General features: G+C 38.8%; 1 pseudogene; it reads right to left on the bottom strand.

Moving 5' to 3' along the window:
- Positions 1-20,064: 20,064 nt before the first annotated feature.
- LOC150010614 (glia maturation factor gamma pseudogene) lies at positions 20,065-20,668 on the bottom strand (annotated as a pseudogene).
- Between the last annotated feature and the right edge of the window lie 1,002 nt (positions 20,669-21,670).

The raw sequence follows: 21,670 nt of genomic DNA, 5'->3' as shown, positions 1-21,670 counted from the left end.
TCCACCATACCCCTCCTCTAAAAGCAGCTGCCAAATGATCAGGAGAAGGCATTTTAGCAGACTGGGACTAGAACCCAAGTGCCTTCTCAGTGGGCCTGAGGGTGTGTGCAGGCCAAGTGGCTGATGACAGGCATTTAAGCTAGTGAATGCTCTTTTGCTTTTACTTGTCACTGTAATGGTGGCTGTAATTGCAGAGCAAGGGCAAGGCCATTCATCTCCTGATGCTCTCTGGTAGGCCACGTCACAACATCTTCTCTCCCTACCACCACCACCATCAATACATGTGCTTCACACTTGGATGGCCTCTGGGCACATGCTCTTAGAAGGCTGGTGCTCCTTTCATATTCATGTCCTCTTCCATCTTCTGATTCATATTGCTCAAGAATTATCACCGACATTAGAGAACAAGAACAAGCTCTGGTAGAAATGCTCTGGGAAAAGAATCTCCAGCCTGTTAGGTTACAGATCATTTGTATAAATAGTTAGCTTCAGACAGTTTTCTTTGGTTTCTCCCTTCCTTCCTTTCTTCTGCTACATATTCTTTCTCATAAGCCTATATAGGTACTATTGTCATATCCTCTTTGTAGGTAAGGTGTCATAGTCTCAAAAATTTTAAATACCCAACGTTTACTCAGCTACAGGCTGAGCTGAGATTCAAACCTAATCTATTGACTCTGGAGTCCACACTGTTACCTGTTCTACTCTACTTCTTACCTCTTAGGGTATCAATTTAAAAATGGACACCTTTACAAGCTATGAGGTCCAAGGTGGACACCTATGTACTAAATGGTCAGGGCTAGCTCTACTCTAGAATCTATAGCTGATAGTAGTTGAGAACTAGAATCACTGATAGCAGTGGGATCAGAGAACCCTGAAAAAATGAGGTCAGTTGGTAACACTTAACCCCAAATAAATAGCCTGTAGGCCAGGACTTGAGGAAGGATATGTTTCAGCAAAGTCCCAGGAGACTATTAGGTATTTGAAATAAAGGTAGAAAGCCAGAAAGGAAGACATCCTTAGTAGCTTATGAAAGGGCTCTCACCTCTGACAGCAGGCAGACACAGAAAGCTAAGGACCGGGCACTGAGTCAGAGTGGCTAAGCTCCAGAGAAAGTTAAAAGCCCAACCAAGAGAGGTCTGCTTTGCTGAGAACTAACAAAAAGAATGGGACCCTTTGAAGGGAGGTGTTTCTGTCCTGGCTTCCAGCAGACAGACTTCACTTGTCAGCTTTAGTCATGATTTGCTTGACCACAGAGCTACCTCCTCTGAGGGCATGACCAAAAGCCTGGCCATTTTGGCCCAATGTGGGACTACTCAGACAGTCCATATCTATCCAAAACTTCTGATGGGGTTGGCCAAGGTCTTGTATGACCTGTTTTGCAATTATACTTCTCCCTCTTACCAATCTCACTTCTTCCAACCCTCTTTCACACGTGCTGATACCTAATAGATATATATCCAGCATGCCAAATTCCATCCTTTTATCTGCTTCTGGAATACTGACCTCTAGTGGATCCTGAGAATCCTCAGGCCCAGCTCTCCTTTGGACCGAATTAATATTCTTCTTTCCCCCAGTCTTCCTTCAGTCAGAAAGGTAGAGTGTCCTAGATAAGTACAAGAGGTGGACCCTTTACAAAACCCCTATTTCTAGGCACAGTCTGAACTACCACCTACATTCCTCATTCCTCTTGTCCTTGATTAGGTTCCGGTGCCTAAGCACTGCTTTCTGGAAGCAGATCGGCTGGATTACAAACTGTAGATAACTCAGTGTGTTAACACATGATCACTCTTGGGCTTTTGATGGCTTATTCATACAAGGGAGTCTGTTAGATCAAAATGTTTTTAAATCTAACACCTTCAAAATGCTTTGGTACCTATAGCTGAGAATTGCCAAATTTGGGAACAAAAACATCATGTCTTCTTAGTCTTTTGGGTTTTTGGGTAGCAGTCATTAACCAATTCTAGAGAATGACATGGTTCTGATTTTTTTCATCCCTCTCTCCAACCATTGCCACATGTAAGAATGAAGCACAGTCAGCTGGACAGTTGCCACAGCTGCCTGGGGTTGGTGTCACTAGGCTGCGTTACAAAGAGGACCCCTCCAAGTGTGTCAGGAATCCCAAATGCTCCATCCCATTTCTGTCTTGGAGAATGGCTATCCTAACCACCTCACTGTCCTCTACCATAAAATGCCATGTGGGGAGGTGTGTATCATCTTTAGCGCTGCTACAGCTTAGGGCCTCTCAGGCTGCTACCATTTATTGCATCAAGTCAGATATAATAGGTCTCTGTTTGACAGATTTAATGTCCAACAACTCTTGGGGAAAATTTACCCAAAGGGCCTGAAGATGAACAGATTTGCCTGTCTACAAAGAGGGGTGAAATATTTCCACACCGTATTCAGCAGGTTATAATCCATAAATCTGCCAGCAATCTTTACTCTCCACATGCGTGAAATTATGCAAGCTTCTTTTTTTCTTTATTGTCACTTTGAATTATGCACTCTGTGTTATAGATAGATCAACTCAGCTTAGGCAGCTAACTGAGCCGTTGGAAGAGAGGGATGCGTTTTATTTTCACATCAACCTGCTCTGATTCAGTGTTCAGGGTGACATATAGTCAGGCATTGAGTTGAAAAAAAAAAGATCCATATTAAGTTTAAACCATTTTCTGTCATAACCAGTGAGCTGTAATTGGTGCTATTGATAGCACTGATTTTCTTATCAGCCTGAAACCTTGATGACAACTTTTTTTTTTAAACCCCAACTACAGTCATGTACTGCATAACAAGGTCAGCAAGAGACCACATAGATGACAATGGTCCCATAAAATTATAATGGAGCTTAAATATTTTACTGCCTAGTGACTTTGTAGCCTTCATAATGTAGCAGAACGCATCCCTCACGTGTCTGTGATGAGGCCGGTATGCCTTGTACACGAATGTCCTAGGCCTTCCCATTCACTCACCACTCGCTCCCTGACTCACCCAGAACAGCTTCTGGCCCTGCAGGCTCCACGGAGGGCAAGTGCCCTATATAGGTACACCGTCTGTTATCTTTTATGCCAGGGTTTTACTGTACCTTTCTCTGTTCAGATACACAATGGTACCATTGTGCTATAACTGCCTACAGTAATCAGTACGGTAACATGCTAGGAGCGATAGGCTACACCATACAGCCTTGGTGCGTGTAGGCTAATACCATCTGGGTTTGTTTAAGTGCACCCTGTGAGGTTTGCACAATGACAAAATCACCTAACCAGACATTTCTCAGACCATATCCCTGTTATTGAGCGGTCCATCACTGTACTTAATTAATTATGAATCATCACAAATTATGTAAATCTTTATGTCCATTATATAAATAATTTAGTTATGCTGCTTTTCCGAAAGAGCCAAACTTGGACCTAATGATCTGCTACACCAACATGATAATTATCACTTAGTGACTGCTGAGCAAGGTTCCCATGTACTGCTCCTCAGAGACCCTACTGGAGAGTTATTTGCTTGGAAGAAAAGCACATTTTTCTTGTTCCAGCAGGGGCTGGTGGAAGGCCGGCCACTGTGTACTATCATGTTTAATTTATGTGGGACTCATATAAGGTAGATATTATTATCTCCAGTTTACAGCAGCAGAAGAGAAGTTGTGCAGAGGTGATATAACTCATCCAAGGTCAGATAAGCAGTAGAGCGGAAGACTTATTTCAAGGCTTAGTCTGTGGAACTGCATGGGCCTGGCTTATGTCCCCCCAGGTGAGGGGGCTGCACTGCTCACAGAGATGCCTTTCTAGGGAGAGGGGCTGTGTCTTTCATTAGGTGGATTAGCTACCAGCTGGCTTACCTGCAGTTCTCCTAAACTATTGTTCATACTTTTGTTTATGGTCTTTCTGGATTATCCCAAAGCGTTAGCAAATGGGAAGTGAAACCAGGAACTGAAAGCTTTGCTTAGTTGGCTCCCTCAGATCTTTGCTTTTAGAATTAATATAGGGGTCCTGATCTATTTGGAGAGGAAGGAAAACAAGTATAAATGAAGGGGTTGGAGGGGAAGCCATTGAAAAACTACACTGAGGTTTCATGGGACTCTAGGAAGAGCTGAACACCAGCTTCGGGAATGTCAGACACCAAACCCCCAGAAGGCTGGCATTGGAATGTGGCTGCTCTCTAAACTTGCTCTCTTTTTTGTGAGCTCTCTGGGCCTCTCTGAACATGTATGCTGCTAATTTTGCTTAATCTGTATCCTCTGGAACTTTACTTCTCTGTGACAATGTCGTGAACATGGGCTGGTAACCCCCACTTTTATGGCTCTCTCAGATCTACCCTCTGGAATTGGAATTTCACTCTGTTCAAATTCCCATCAGAGGGGTTCTGGATTTTGAGTCAGAAACTGGCCAGTATGCGGAAGGACAACTTCTAAACTCAGAAGTTACCCTGGGGGTGGGTTGGGAGAGGGTGGAAAACAATGTGGTCATGCGGTATTCCATATTGTCTACAGCGAAGAGTGGCTGGAGACCCAGGTAATGGAAGGGCTCTAGCCCCTGCATATCAGCTTTGAACTTCCTTCACGGTCTAGTTCCCACTCTCTACCTCAAATATGTTTCCCTATCTGTTGCCCCTGGTGGCAGATCCCATTTTTTTTCTGAAGAGCATCCTGGGTTGGCAATAACATTTCAAATTATCCTCAGCTCTGACATGACACTTTGAGATGCTGTTTTTCATACACAGTGCTGAGCCCCACTAAACATACCCAGTTTTTATCTTTGTTCTGTAAGTTTTGATTGTTACTACTAGTACTGTTGCTACTACTGCTGTTGCTACTACTACAAATAGTTAACATATATGAGAATTTACAGACGGCCAAACACTGTTCTCTTCATTGTATTATGTTAGCTCATTTAATCCTGAGGTATGGATGAGGTATGGTGCTTACCACAATGTCTGACAAATAGTATGTCCCCACAAGTTGTGGCTACTATAATTTCACTGCTGTTATTAGCAGGTGAATTAGTAAGCATAAAACTGACCAGAAACAATGAAAGTCGTTGCGTGTTTAGGACACCCAGGTAGCTTTCATCTTCCAGACAGCTCCCCATGACCTTTGCACAGCTCTAGTTTTTCCCAGGACACTGCACTTAAGTGGAACTAAACCAGAAGGAATTTCCTTAGGCGCTTCCTGAAGGCCAGGGTCTACCCTCTGGAGAGTTCTTCTCCGTGAATCTGTCTGAGCCCAGCGGGTTATCATTACATTAGATCAGAGCCTGCATCACTGAAGCCGAATCTGCCTGTTGTCTAATTCATAAAGCCTATCTCTGCAGAGAGGGGGCAGCCTGCTTGATCTCTGGCAGAAGCACCCCTTCTAGATGTCTTGGAGTAATAGCTCATATATAATTGATAAGATTCAAAGACATCTCTTTCATGTACCACCTAATTTAATGAAATATCTTCTTGACTGAAACAGTGATGCCAGTAATGTCTATTGATTCTATGTCTCTGGTTCTATTTTGCTCATTTATTTGTTTTGTTCATTAGGTTCCTCTTATAGGTGAGATCATATGGTATTTGTCTTCCAGTGACCAGAAGGAAAGAGGAGGGGATAAGAGGGGAAAGAAGGGGAAGGGTCTAGTCATGGAACAGGTATAAATGACCCATGGGCATGGACAACAGGGTGGGGGTTGACTGTGGGAGTGGGGGGTGGGCAGAGTAGGGGAGAGCAATGGGGGAAAATTGGGACAAGTAAAATAGAACAACAATTTTAAAAAATGTTTATTGATTCCAAAAGCTGTCATCATGAACCAAGCACAGTGCCACAATTAAATAGCTAGATGTTGACATATTAAGCACAAGCAAACTAAGAAAATATTCAGTGAAATCGTTGTAAGAGCAAAATGGGCAACTACCAAGGCCTGTGTCTCCTTGCTGGATTCTGCATCCTTTGATGTTGTGCAGATTTAATGTCCTTGCTCAGCATGAAAAAGGAAGGCTAGCATTTAATGACTTGTTATTGGTCTTTTATTTGAAAGAGTACTTGAAACACCTGGAGAGTAAGAAAATGTGACTCTTTCAATGAGCACTTAGCCAAGAAAACTGGGATGAGATTTGTGTAAATGCCAGGGCCCCAAGGTCTTTCTGTGTCACTCTTGCTGGGGCGGAGAGCTTGTGGAAAAAGATCAACGGAAGCATTTGATGGCTGTTTCTCACAACAGCAATTTGGAGAACTTTTTAACGAAGGGCTCTTCAGTGAACTTGAGAAGTCATTAAGCTACTGCCTCATTGAAGATAATCTTTAAACTTCCTTTAGATCAATAGAGTCAAGAGGGTTTCTTTCAAAAATATATATTTACTTGGGAAAATAAAATGAAAACAGAGTAACAGTTCAGTGAATAATTACAGACGATAGTAATGATAAATGATAAAGAATTATACAAAACTTGACAGAGTTCACTTCCATTACCTTGCTAGGCCATCACAATAAAATCATGGAGATAGGCAGCATGAGGCAGGGAATGCATTGTTTCTCAGAGACTGCCTCCAGACAAACCACAGGAAAATAACTTATAATTGGGGATGGGGGTTGAGGTGGGGAATTTAGGGGAATGGTCTGGGATTGGCAGCTCCTTATTTAAAATGAAGATGTGTGAACGTTCCCTTCTCCAAGTCCTCACCAGCACTTGTTGACTTATTGATGGTAGCCATTCTGACAGGTGTGAGGTGATATCTCATTGTGGTTTTACTTTGCATTTCTCTGATGATTAGTGACATTAAGCATCTTTTCAAGTCTATTGGCCATCTGTATGTCCTCTTTGGAGAAGTATCTATTCAGGTCCTCTGACTATTTTTTAATTGGATTGTTTGCTTTTTGGTGTTGAATAGTACAAGTTCTTTATAAATTTTGAATATTAACCCCTTCTCAGATATATTATTGGTGAGTATCTTCTCCCATTCTGTAGGTTGTATTTTTGTTTTGTTGATGATTTCAACTTTGTAAAGTATATGATTGTCTAACCACTATGCTGTACACCTAAAACCAATACAAAATAATATTGAAAGTAAAAAAATAAAATAAAAGGATTAAAAAATGAAGATATACGAGCCCCATTGGGAATGACTTACTGTATTGGTAAATTTGTGAACAGGTATTGGACACGCTTGGCTTTTCCCTTGAGGAGCTACCTGCCTGCAGGGAGGAGGCGTTTCTGCTCCCCTTCTGCACTGCCTCCTCCTCCAGCCTGGGGAGGCCTGCCCTGGCCCAGTGCCTCTGAGCACAATGATAATCTTTCTAATAGTGCGGTTTAATTGGCACACCTATTTGTTTTGCTTTGTGTTGTTTTTATGGTGAGCTATCCCCCTACTTTGATTTTAACATAATAAAGGTAATATATTGAACTCCCTTCATCCTTACTGTTTTGTTCTGAACTCAGGATGGGTCAAAGAGTCATGCTTTTCCTACTTAAATTTGTTTAGTGGTCCTCATTTTTGCAGAGTGATACACTGGCATCTGCATACTTTCTTTGATCTGTCTAGGCCCAGCCCATTCACTCTGCTTAGAGAACAACTATTTTATTTAACAGCGACTTTCCTCCAGTTACAATCCCCCATTGGTGTTAAACTCTTTTCTCTTGCAGTCCCTCCTCCCTCTGATATTTCTCTTCACAAATACTCTCCTTTTCTCAATCCAAGTTTTATTATTATTTTTGTTGATATTATTATTATTAATCTTAGCATAGATAAAGTTGTTTATAAGTTGTTCTTCAAGCATGATGGGTGTTCTTTCTTTCTTGACTGGTACTTTGAAAACACCTCCTCTAATTTATGTTAAAAGAATGACAAGAACTCCTTGGCAGTGGGAGTCTCTTCTATTAAGTCCAAGGGCAAACAAATGCCCCCTCCATGAACTTACCTTTTATTTATCAACCAATAGCTGCTCCTTCCTTTTATCTTTCAGAAATTGCTTTTCTTAACATTATTAAAAGCTAATGTCATTGTGCCTCATGTAAGTAATTTGTATGTTATTATTTCTCTTGTTAAATTGAAGCCCCTTAACAGCAAAGATTGTAGGGGGTTTGTTTCCTTTGTATACAACTCATTTTTAAACAAAAATCAGGAAAAGTATGTGACCTAGAGCATCAAAGACCTCATGCTTCTGCCCTCAGGACCAATTTAAAGGCCCCTGAGTCAAAGCTTACGATGTGGTATACATAGTGCTGGGTCAGAACTACATGGATCAGCTCAGAGGAAGCACCCCAACTCTAATGGAAGGGGGTGGATAAGGGGCATTACTCATCGGTGGAGCCAAGCTCACAGTTTCTGCAGCATTTCTGACCAGAATGGCATCTGTCCAGTGGCACGGAATAGATGAAAGGTGAAATTGAGGGGCTTATCTGCTTTCTTATCTTGAAAATCATTGTAAACAATCTTTGGGGAGAGAAGTAAATCCAGATTGACAGTGTTTGCAGGTATACACAATTTGTGATCATGCTTTTGGACATGAATTTTTATCCAGAAAAAGTATGTGTTAAAAAGTTTGGGTGTTTACTCACAACTACTGTAGCTGAGAAAATTATTTGTATTTGGTGCTGATCAGGCATGAACCACGTAGCAGTCCACTCATATCTTAATTACAAGGTCATATTAAACCAAGTTAAGTTAATTGCAATCAGTGTAAAATAATTTATTTATAAACTGCATTACATGCATTTGCATCCTATAATACATTTTATTGCAGCCTGGTATTGTATGTGCGTCTTTGTGTTATGAAGTACTAGGTCATTAACCTGCAATTTCCCTTGCTGTCTTGTTTATTACATGACATTCTCTTCTGTTTAGTATGGAATTATTAAGTCCTTTTAGGTTATTCATTTGTTATGACCTAATTTTTTTGTGAACATTTATAAGGCTCTGATTACAGCTACTCTTGCAAGTGTGACCTGCATGGTAAGTGGTTGGCTTTCTGGAGTGGGTTCGTAATGGGATCTTCTCTTCATCTGGCTCTCCTTCCTCATATTTGTCCCTGGGTGCTAGTGATTCTGGAAGCTCAACACAAGTTGCAAAACATCAGCATTCTGGGCACCTTTATGAACACTTAGAACACAGAGGAGTGAATTGTTGATAAACTCTTATAAGCAAAATGCCTCTCCTTTTTCTGAAGCCAGTGCATGACTAAGCTTTAGGTGGTCTGATTTGGTGAGCTGAGTATGTACGGATATTACATGTAACAAATCTAGAGTACAGTGGCAACTGCCTGTTGATAGCTTCTCCCAGATAAAACCTGTTTAACCAAGTATACATGCAAACGCAGTCAAGAACAGCCATCATTGGGAACTCTGGGGATCAAAGATGTGGATGGATCAACATGCATCTGCTCCCATTGCTGGCAGAGTGAGTGAATATTCCTATGAACAGGAGGGAGCTACTATTTATTGAGGTTTTGCTATCAACGTGCCAGGAATTGTTGAGCCAGGCATTTTTCATTTGATATCTCAATCCAATTTTTCAATGCTCAAAGCTAAGTGTTATTAAAAATTTCACTTTTAGCCAAAGAAACTGTGGCTGAGACAGGGCAATTTACTTGCTCAGGGTTATACAGATACTGGGTATCTGAGTTAAGTTTCAGACCCAGCTCTCCTGGACCCAGATCTCTTTGCCTGACAATACTCCACTCCAGTTGTCCTTTCAACATCACTATTGCAATTTTCCAAGGGTTAGTTATCCTTTCTGAGGATAATTCTATAATATAAGTGTTCCCTTTCCTGTGCAAGCAGAAGGGGGAGGAAGTGTAGGCATGTAACTATGGGTCACTCCTGGGGAATGAATATTTCTGAATAACCAACTTTTCGTTATTTTATGAAACAGAATGCCCATATTTATCCCTCAAAATTAAAAATAAGGTTCTTTGACTAGTTTTTCTAAGATGAATTTTACTTCCTGTCTTTCTTAACATAACTACTTTACATAAATATTTGTTGTTTACTTTTTTAACTATCGTCCCTCACCGCAGGATGGTAACTCCATAATGGCCGTGACAGTGAAGTCAGTATTAATGATATACCACTCTGCATCGGCATCAATGCACACATCATACTAACATGCTCAATAACTGTTGGATTAATGAATGCCTATTATGGAAATTATTTATTATCCTGGATGGGAATGCAGTGCACCTTTAAGGATATTGAAAAGTGTAAGACTATCTGTTCCTCATCCTAAAGAGCTATGTTTATTGCTCTGTTTTCATAGTCTTGCAGCCTCCTTCTTCACTGTCAGCTCTTACCACTCCACTGTCATTTATTTAGTGCTCAGCATATGTCTGCCAATAGGAGGCATCTGGTGCTTCTAATGTGAAAGCTATAGTGAATTAGGGAGCCAGATGTGTTTCATTATTCAAGTTTTGTGAAGGTTTGAAGTCTCTCTTAGGAGTGAGAAAATATGTTTAAGTAGGAATTTGTGGCATCTTTCACAAGGAAAGAAGCTTTGAGTCCTCAAGGACACCTTTCTTAGCTAGCTTCTTGGTCTAGATCTATTTTAGAAATTGACAAATAAATGATTAGAGAAGGTGCTGTTGGTGCCCTCACTACATCCCCTCAGCCGTTAGCTTTTTACTGCATGCAGGCTCAACTTGTGCCTGCTTCACCAGCCTCTGTCCGTCTGAGGCTTTTTCTGGCCACCAGAACCTGCTCTGCTTGTAGACTGAACAGGCCGGATATGCTGGGGAATTACTACTCCCAGTCTGGGGGAGGACCCTAACCCAGTGACTGATGGGATTGGTGCCTAAGTACCCTATGTGGGGAAACTCTAAGACGTACATTCCTTATAAATCCCCACACTCTCTTAAGTCGCTTGATATCTCATCATTATTCGCCTCCCACCTTTTGCTGTCTAGCTCTCCTCTTCCCCTACCTGATATTTCCTCCCAACAGGTAAACCACCTGCATTTGGCTCTTTGTCTCAAGCTATACTTCCTGTAGGCATTAAAACTAAGACACAAAATTATAGATAAATGAAGTGTTTACATTACGCATTACAAGGGAATCACTTTGGCTTTAGGAGGTTACTAGTTGAGCGGCAGAAAAATTTTGAATTCTTTTCCGTTTTCATTACCAGGCTGCCCCTGTGTCTCTCATCCACCCACCTTGTACGTATTAGACAAGACATACCTCCTCCCAGTAAATGTGGCATCCTCACTACAGTATGGAATCCGAGCCGATGTATGTGATTTATGTATCTACCCCCTAGGAAGATGGTGCTGAGTCAGAATACAAGGTTAAGGGAACTGAGCAGCTGCTTGACTTCAGCATCAAGTCAGCCCCACAGAGGTCAGCGATGAGGGTTTGTTGGCACCTGTGACCTTAATAATAAATAAAGGTGACATTGCCAAAATAAATCATCAGCTGGCTCTTTTTGCCAATGATACAGTGGAATTTTTATTCCTCCCTAGTTTGCTCAAAATCACAATTTTAAAAGGACAGTTCTACTGTAATGCAGCCCAAGAAATAAAATACAGTGACCCCTCACTTATCGCAGGTATTACGTTCTAGACCCCCCTGCAATAGGTGAAAATCCGCGAAGTAGGAACCTCACGTTTATTTTAGTATTTACTGTATAGTACCACAAAATCCCGCGATATAGTGAAAAATCCGCAATAAATAATTAAATATAATATTTTAAAAAATCCCACGATACAGTGAGGCCGCGATAAGTGAACCGTGATATAGAGAGGGACTACTGTAATTTAAAAAGAAGCAAACTTTTCATCTAGCACACACTTGCCTTCCTTTTACACCGTGGTGAAGAATGAGAAGGGTGAGGACAATGGCTGGGAATTCTCCTCCCTCTAGGAAAAGGAGAGCAAAAGAAACACAGATTTCACTAGAAGAAAGAATAGTTTTTAACAAATGGTGCTTAGACAACTGGATATGCGTGTCAAAACAAGGAAGTTGGACTTCTACCTCACACCACACATAAAAAATTAACTCAAAACAATCAAAACATTAAATGTAACAACTAAAAATATACCAAATATAAAACTCAACAGTAAATCTTTTGACCTTGATTCAGGCAATGGCTTCTTAGATATGATATAAAATAAAAAATGACAAAAAAGTACTTTGGATATTATCAAAATTAATAACTGTGTACTTCACAGGATATCATCAAAATCTAAAAATACAAACCACAGAATGGGAGAAAATATTTGCAAATCACATATTCGATAAGGGACTTGGTCCTAGAATACATAAAGAACTCTCCCAATTCAATAATAAAAAGACATACAACTCAATTTTTAAATGGGAAAAAAGTTGTAAATAAAAGTTAAAAAATTCTCAAATCATCAGCCGTTCTGGAAGTGCAAATCAAAACTACACTTAGCTTCTACTTCATGCCCACTAGGACCACTATAAGTACAAAGACAGATATTAATAAGTGTTGGTTAAGGTGTGGAAATATTGGGAACCCCACACATTGTTTGTCGGAGGGTGATATGGTACAGTCAATTTAGAAAACAGTTTGGCAGTTTCTTAAAATGCTAAACACAGAGTTACCATGTGACCCAGGAAATCCACTTCTCTGTATGTAATATGTCCACGCAGAACCTTTTACATGAGTTTTCATAGCAGTATCACTCATAACGGCCACCCCCAACGGGAGACCTGGCCCTCAAAACAGGCATGTGCCTCGACCGGGAATCGAACCGGTGACCCTTTGGTTTGCAGGCCGGTGCCCAATCCACTGGGCCACCCCAGCCAGGGCTATTTTTATTTTTTAAATTGTTGTTCTATTGCAGTTGTACCAATTGTCCCCCATTGTTCTCCCCTGCCCCTCCCACCCCCCACTCCCACAGTCAATCCCTACCCTGTTGTCCGTGTCCATGGATCATTTACACCTGTTCCTTGACTAGACCCTCCCCCTTCTTTCCTCCCTTATCCCCCTTCCTCCTCCCCTCTGGTCACTATCAGCCTGTTCCTTGTTTCCATGCCTCTGGTTCAATTTTGCTTGTTTGTTTTGTTTCTTAGGTTCTTCTTAGGTGAGATCATATGGTATTTATCTTTTACCGTCTGGCTTATTTCACTTAGCGTAATACTCTCCAGTTCCATCCACGTTATTGAAAAGGTAGGAGTTGCTTCTTTCTGCTGCGTAGTATTTCATTGTGTAAATGAACCACGTTTTTTTTAATCCACTCATTTACCGATGGGTACTTAGGCTGTTTCCAGCCCTTGGCTATTATAATTAATGCTGGTTCAAAAGGCAGTTCCATTTTTAGTTTTTTGAGGAAGTTCCATACTGTTTTCCACAGTGGCTGCACCAGTCTGCATTCCCACCAACAGTGCATGAAGGCTCCCTTTTCTCCACATCCTCCCCTGCACTTGTTTGTTGATTTGTTAATGATGGCCTTTCTGACCAGTGTGAGGTGTTATCTCATTATGGTTTTAATTTGCATCTCTGATGGTTAGTGATGTTGAAAGACACTCAAACTCTTCTATCAGTCACACCTGATAGAAATCAGGCTGAAATAATCCTGGGAGTTCCAATCCCGTGAGCAAATGAACTACAGTACATAGATTCTTTAGAGTAAAAACCTATACATGACTATAAAAGCCATGTATTTTTGGTTTATAGGAGAAAGAAACCTACTTAAGCAAATTTATGTAAATAGAAGAACAGTATTGTTTTAAGAATTCAGAGATCTCACAGATTTTATGGAAATTAGATTTGAGAGCTGAAAACAATAACCAGTATTCCTCTGTGTTTAAGCATGTTTCTGACTCTCTCAGATTATATCTCAATTTCTGTTTCTGTGTCTTTGTATCATATCTCTCTCTTCTCTCTGTCTTTCTCTGAGATCCCATTGTTTCTCATTTCTGTTTCTGTCTGTTCATGTGTTGCTTTATTCTCTCTGAAGATACACACTGTTTACTTTATCTATTTTTTTCCTATTTTCTTTTTTGCCCAAACCTTAGTTTTCAGAGGACATAGACTTTAGTCCTAACACTATGTGAACTTTTATGTCAGACAGTTATACCACTGGCACTTACACCAATATGAAGCATTAGGGAAATAATACTTTCTATATAAAAAGAATGCATGATGCTATTTTCCCACTGATATCAGAACTTTTCTTCATTTTTTTTCCCTTCTATTAATAAGGATAGGTGTTCTCTGAGTCACCCACACTTTCTGGCTTAGATGTCTCGGCAACAGTGTGGGGACCCATGGTACTGTCTGAAGAAGGAAGCAAAGCTAAGTCATCCACAAAGGAATTTCATTCATGCCCTTGGATTTACTAGTGTTTCACCAGTTACTAGCAAATGAACTAATTAAATTTAAGGATTAATAATAGCTACCTGTGAGAGAATGTCAGGCAAATTGTTTCAAGGCTGGCTTTAGAGAACCCCGGCAGCTTCACCAACTACATTACTTTGAGCCTGTTCATGATCATACCTAAGGCTCATCCTGGTTCAAGGTAGTTTTCAAGCTGCTTGGATGATGTGGTAGCATATTACCTGTCTAACGTCTTTGTCCCTAGTGCATCTTATGGCAGCCATGTGGGTATTATGGGCCATTTACTACTCCCCATTATCTAGTCCTGCCGTCTCACCTTCATACGGAATGGAGGAGACCCATGTGTCACTTGCTCTTGCTCTCATCCAGTTCCTCCAGGAACTATCTGTACTTCTCTCTTATCTGTGTGATAAAGAACGTGTGGTGTTTTGACTGCGATGAGAGGGCAGAGCAGAAATTGAGTTGAGCATTACATAGGTTACAAAGATCAAAGCAAAGTTGTCACTTCCAAAGGAATACCTGAGTTCTTTGGTTAGAGCAAAGGAGCAAAAAGTAGATGGGCTTTGGAGATCTCCGGCAGAACTTATATCAAATAAAATTCATCACTTACTTGCTGTGTGACTTTGAGATTAGTTAACCTCCATGAGCTCAGTTTTCTTATTGCTAAGTTGTGGATGAAAATACAAAGCAGAAAGTGTTGTTGAGAGGGTTAGCTATTACATACCTCCATTGACTCAGGAATGAATGCTGGCTAGAGAGGGTAAGAACAGGTAATGGGACACCAGGAACTGAGATTGTTTGGTCCTGGTGTTCAGAACTGCCCACTTGCTTGGCTTTTAGAACTTGGTTTGAGTTCCTCAAAAAGTTCCTTCTATTCTTATTGTTATTGATTTGCCTAATTATGATGACCTTTTCCTTTTATGATGTTAAGTTCTTCAACTTTTCCACGGGATATTAGAAACTCCATTCTCATGATATATTTGTACCAAGAGAGCGAGAGGGTTACTTATTGATTATTAGCACAATTAAAGTGAAGTGTAGTTACTATCAAATATTCTTTTTATAAATATTTCCTTGGATGTACTTCTAGTGTATAAAGAAAGATTTCCTTGTACTAGAGTATAAAATAATTTCAGGAGAATTAGGTAGTATTCCAACTTCATTTTGTAACTTATACCTTATGATTTATACTTTGAAAAACATATCATGTATATTACTTCATTTGAATCTTATAATATCATAATTTATTTCCACTTTTCAAATGAAAGAGACTGTAACTCAGGAATCAGCAGAAGTAATATTTCCTAATCCAAAATTCCTTCCATTTTACCATTTTCTCTTCCACTAATAATGTTAATTTTTATAATGTGGTAATAATCAGATTGTTAATGATAGTAAGGAAATGTCTTTCCACTAACTTATGCCCCCAACATTTCTCATTCTTACAGGAAAAAACATGTTTTACTCATAAGCGTATATGAGTTTATGATTTTCATACCATAATCTAAATAAAAGAATTGTTCTTCACTTTCCTCCCAAGTTCTCTCTCCCACTCCATGAAATGATTTTTAGTGCTAGGATCTCATAACTTTAAATAATGTTACAAGCTTGAGAATTCAACCATAACATTTCTAATTGGCTATAAACACAATCCAATATCCTATTTTTTACCATATTGTCAGAAGAGTTAATTAAACTTGCATAGCCACCAGCAAAATACACTGGTTAAAGCAAACAGTGAATCTAATTTCCTCCACAAACATTCCTGCACAGGAACAATACAGACAGAGGGGCAAGGAGAGAGGTTGCTCAGTACAACTTCAAAAGATCAATTTAGTTCCAATTTCCTACTCATGATAGATAGACATAGAAGGAAATATCATTAATATATTTTAACATATATTCTCCTTAAGCTGGACCAGACCAACAAACAAATCAAGAAATGATACGTTTTGCAGTACAGTCCGGCCCAGCCAAAGTCAGGGAGATGGACTTTTCCATCTCATTTCCCAACACTTCATATATCAACTCCCTAAAAACAGACAACGGATTTTTTCCAGTAATCAATATATGTTCTTTTTAAAAATAACCCTATTTATTTAGACTTCAGCAAGTTAGACTGGATAGATTTTCATCAATGCTTACCTGAATTATTAGGAGGAACTTTATTCTGTTGATTTCTGGTCCCACCCCCTATACACACCTATCCTTTGGCAAGTCACAGAATACCCTTAAGCCTCACTATTTTGTCCATGAAAGTACTTTTACTTACCTCTTGAAGATAAGCAAAGATTAAATAAGAATGTCACCTTCAATTTTGATCGATAGCACATATTCAAGAAAAATATTATAAAACTCAACAAACAATACTGTAGATAGCTGTAAGAGGAAGAATTTAACTTATTTCAAAGACTAAGGTGTTTTAGTAATGTGAGGATCATTGTTTACATTCTAACAATAAATAGACTAATGCCAAATCTTCATAATTAGGTTGCTAAGGAATGTTTGTTGTGTGAATTATTTCCTGGTTACATTTTGTTAATCATACTCAAGTTATTTCACCTTTTTTTGGTATGTTTTATTGATTATGCTGTCATAGTTGTCCCAATTTTTTTTCTTTTGCTCCCCTCCACCCAGCACCCACCTTCTGTCCAGCCATCCCGCCCCCGCCTCAGTCCATGTCCGTGGGTCGTATGTATAAGCTCTTCTCTACATCCCCCTGTCTATTCTCCACCCTCCTACTATGCTTCTTAATTCCTGTACCATTTCCCTCCTTCTGTCTCCTTCCCCCTCCCAGCTGACACCCCTCCACATGCAGACATATGGGTCCAGGAAGCACAGAGAGTCCCAAACAAACTAGACCCAGGGAGGACCACACCAAGACATAGCATAATCAAAATGCCAAAGGTTGAGGGTAAAGAGAGAATCTTAAAAGCAGGAAGAGAAAAGAAGGAAATTACCTACAAAGGAGTACCTTTAAGACTGTCAGCTGATTTCTCAAAATAAACTTTGCAAGCAAGAATGGACTGGCAGGAAATATTCAAAGTGATGAGAGGAAAGGACCTACAACCAAGATTAGTCCATCCAGAAAAGCTACCATTTAGAATGGAAAGTGCTTCCCAGACAAGGTAAAGCTAAAGGAGTTCATCATCAACAAGCCATTATTATGAAATGTTAAAGGGACTTATTTAAGAAAAAGAAGATCAAAACTATGAACATTAAAATGACAATAAACTCACAACTATCAACAACAAAAGCTGAAAAATAAAAACTAAAACAAACTAAGCAGACAACTAGAGTGGGAACAGAATCATAGGTAAGTTATTTCACCTCTTAAATATTCTTTAAAATTCTGCGCTTTAAAAAATTCACATTGATTGTTATTGTAGCCAAAATTATTGAGCTGTGTGTTACTGCTTTTAATCCCTAATCTGACAAACCTCAGCATTAGAAATCTATGTTGGAAAAAAAGCTTCCTTTGTCTTTTGGAAAACAAAGAACACTTCCTTGAATTTAACTGGTCTGAGATGAGCCCTAAATAAAAAATATATAGATGAAAAAGGATTATGGCCCCCTTACTCCATGATCATTATTAGTATAATACTTCAGGGTGGACAAAACACTCTCTTGTATATGACAAACACTGTGAGAATGATCACTCAGACTGAAATAATTCTTAAGGATGTTATTCAGAATGGGAGACAATTATGTCTCAGCAAAGAGTCACTTACTCTGGAAGTCAACTAGTCTGCTTGTTCTGGGGCTATTCAATGTGCTTCATATACGCAATTCTAATCTTTTTCTTCCACAAAGCTGTTCCTAAACATAAATTTACTATGAGTTTAACTAAGGTTGTAGTGCAAATTGCTGATGATACAACAAAGATAATTGTTTCTTAACTATGCTATTAATAATTATTATTAATTTTTAAGGAACTGAGAATCTATAAGAATAAGCTATACATAAAACAATGGATAATAAATACATTTTATCATCAATGAATGCGATATGTAAATATAATTATAATAATTATTATATTTTTGAAGTTGGGAGAGAAGATTGACAGTTATGGGTATGGTACTTGATTCAAACTTCAAGGAAGAAGAAAGAAATGCATTAAGTATTGTGGGGAGAGCAGACTTTAAATAGAATAAAATGTTAGTAAAGGGCTATTCAAATGGAGCTGAATAAGGGACCACAGGATCAGAGTTATTGATGACTTTGCCTGACTATATATACTATGTAATTCTTTTTTCTTAAATTCCAGTTTTATAGGAAGGCACTATCAATTACATAGCTGATGTAGGACCTTCCGTTGGACGTGTACAATAATTAAAATCAATAATTATTTTGCCTGACCAATAGTCTTCCATTTTCAGGGGAAAGCAACACAATTTTTCATAAAATGTTACCTTTCAATACCATCTGGTTAACAAATACATGACTTCTAAATAGATAGTGTTTATTATATGGCCCACCCTCTAGGCAAAGCTTCCTTTGTTTAAGGGTGGAGTAAATGTTTCAAGCTGTGCCAAGAGTCTTCTCATATTTATGAGACAGAACCATGAAGAGTGTTGGACCATAAAATGAAAGAACTTAACAACTCTTTCCTTAGCACCAAAAGAAACAGACAAAAACCCTAAACAAACAACAAACAAAAGCTTGCTAAAGTATCTGGACACTTGCTATTCTGAAAGAAAAGCACACCATTAGACTTGAAATCTTATAAAAACACTTCAGTATCCTAAAGTGAGTAAAAGGAAAATAAAATCCATAGAGAATATTGCAGAAAATCTTTAAATAAAATTTTGCACAAATCAATTCAATAAAAATTTTCTGACCTCAGAGCAACCACTATAAAAGTAACTTCAAAATATAATAAAATAAAGGGCAAGGGATTGAAATGGTTGACTAGAAAATATTTAACAAAATAGAAGGACGTAATGGAGAAACAGAAAAACAAAAACGTCATGAGACATAAAGGAAACAAATAGCAAAATGACAAATGGAAAGTTTGATTTAAAATAAATGGATTAGAGCAATAAAAAGAGAAATTAGAAAAAAATTTAAAAATATGATCCAACTAAATATGTATAAAACACACACTTGAGATTTAAAGACACAAATATATTGAAACAAAACAGATGAAAAAAGTTATACCGTGCAAATAATATTTTAAAATGAGATATAGAGCGGCTATACTAATATAAGATAGACTTCAAGAAAAATACTATTTGAAACAAAACTAAAATGTTATAATAATAAATGGTTAAATCCATTAGGAAGATAAAGCAATTAAAATATATATGCACCTAACAATAGAGCCCCCAAATACATTAAAAAAAAAAAACCCACAAAAGCTGTCAGAACTGATAGGAGAAATAGATAATACAGCAATACTACTTGGAGACTTCAATACTCAACCTTTTTTTAAATGAAGTATACAATTCAGGGGAATTTAGTACAGTCACAATGTTGTGCAGCAGTCACCTGCATTAAGTTCCAAACTATTTTCATCACCCCCAAAGAAAACCAAGTATTCATTAAGGACTTACCCTCTTTTCCCCCAACTCTCTAGGTCATGGCAATCACACATCTGCCTTCTATGCATTTATCTATTCTGGATATTTAACGTAAATGGAACATAGAATATTTGACAGTTGTGTCTGGCTTCTTTCACATATTTTCATGTTTTTGAGGTACATACATATTGTAGCACCTGTCAGTGCTTTATTATTTTTTATGGATGAGTCATGGTCTACTGAATGTATACAGCACAATTTTTTTTTTTTTTTTTTTTTTGTAGCTGTAGCATTTTAATTTCTTCAGGGTCTCAGATGTTCAGGTCCTAGGAATCTGAGTCCCCAGTTCCTCTGGAGACTCAGACATCAGGAATTCAGATTCCCCAGCCCAGAGGTCAACGAAAAAAAGACAACTTCTCTTGGAGCCAGGCCTCGGTGAGGTCATCAGTGGTGCGGATTTCAAACACCTTTGTGAGCTCTGCCGTTTGTACCAGCCTGTTTTTACTCCCTGCATACATCATCTGTTGTTCCGGCTTGCAGCCCACAGGGCTGGAGAAGATGAAACACAAGGGGTAGGATACTCGGCCGTCTGCGTGCACATACTTGTAGCTATAAACCACGAACCTTGGCTGTCTCTCTGGCAACTCCATTTTTAGTTCCTCTGGAGAAATGTTCTGAAATTCTTCCTCCAGCACCACCATCTGTCGGTCTTTGTCCACCTTCATTATTATGGCTGCATTGTCTGTCTCTTTTCGAAAGCGAAATTTTCTCAGCTTTTCCTTTAGCTCTGGGTCCACCTCGCACACCACCAGGGAGTTAGACATTATTTTTCTGTCCACAGGCCTCTTCTTTGCTCAGTTCCGCTGTCTTCTAGGGGTGGGGACCCACAGCACAATTTTTAATGCATTCATCTGTTGGCAAACATTTAGGTTGTTTCCACGTTTTGTGTATTGTTAATAGTGCCGCCATTAACATAGCGGACATGCATATACTTGTTTGAGTATCTGTTTCCAGCTCACTTGGGTATATGTCTAAAGTGGAATTGCTGGGTTATGTGATAATTCTATGTTTAAAGTTTTTGAGGATCAATCAAAATTTTTTTCACAGCAGCTGAACCATTTTATAGTACCACCAGCAATAGACAAGTGTTCCAGTTTCTCTACATCTTGGCCAATATTTATTTACTTATTTAAATTATAGCTATCCTAGTGGGTGGAGAGTGGTCTCTTATTGTGGTTTTTATTTGCATGTTCCTATGACTGATGATTTTGAGCATTGTTCCATTGAGTTGTTTACCATTTTTGAAATCTTTGGAGAAATGGTTATTCAAGTCCTTTCTCCCTTTTTAAAGTTAGATTGTTTGTTCTTTTTGTTGTTGAGCTGTAATAGTACTTCATATATTCCGGATGCTAATCTCTTATCTGATACCTGATTGGTAAATATCTTGTCCCGTTCTGTAGAGTATCTTTTCACTTTCTCGATGTCTTCTGATGCACAAAAGTTTTTTACTTTTGGTGAAGTCTAATTTATCAATTTTTCTCTTGTTGCTTGTACTTTTGGTGTCATATCAAAGAATTCAATGGCAAACACAGGCCAGGGAGATTTACCCCTGTTTTATTCTAGAATCTTATAGTTTTTAACTTTTACATTAGGATATTAATCCATTTTGGCTTATTTTTGTATGTAGTGTGAGATTGTATCATTTTCTGCATGTGGTTATCTAGTTATACCTCCAACTTTAGTTTAAGAGACTACTTCTTTCTTTCTGTTGAATAATTTTGACACATTTGTCAAAGCCAATTAGCTATAGGTAAATGCTATCATTTCTGGACTCTGTTTTATTCCATTGGTCTAGATGATGATCCTTATTCTAGTACCAC

This window comes from Furipterus horrens, unplaced genomic scaffold, assembly GCF_987537825.1.
Source record: "Furipterus horrens unplaced genomic scaffold, mFurHor1.1.pri manual_scaffold_5, whole genome shotgun sequence".
NCBI lineage: Eukaryota > Metazoa > Chordata > Mammalia > Chiroptera > Furipteridae > Furipterus > Furipterus horrens.
Note: the sequence above shows the minus strand (reverse complement) of the source record. Positions and strands in the feature narration are given on the sequence as shown.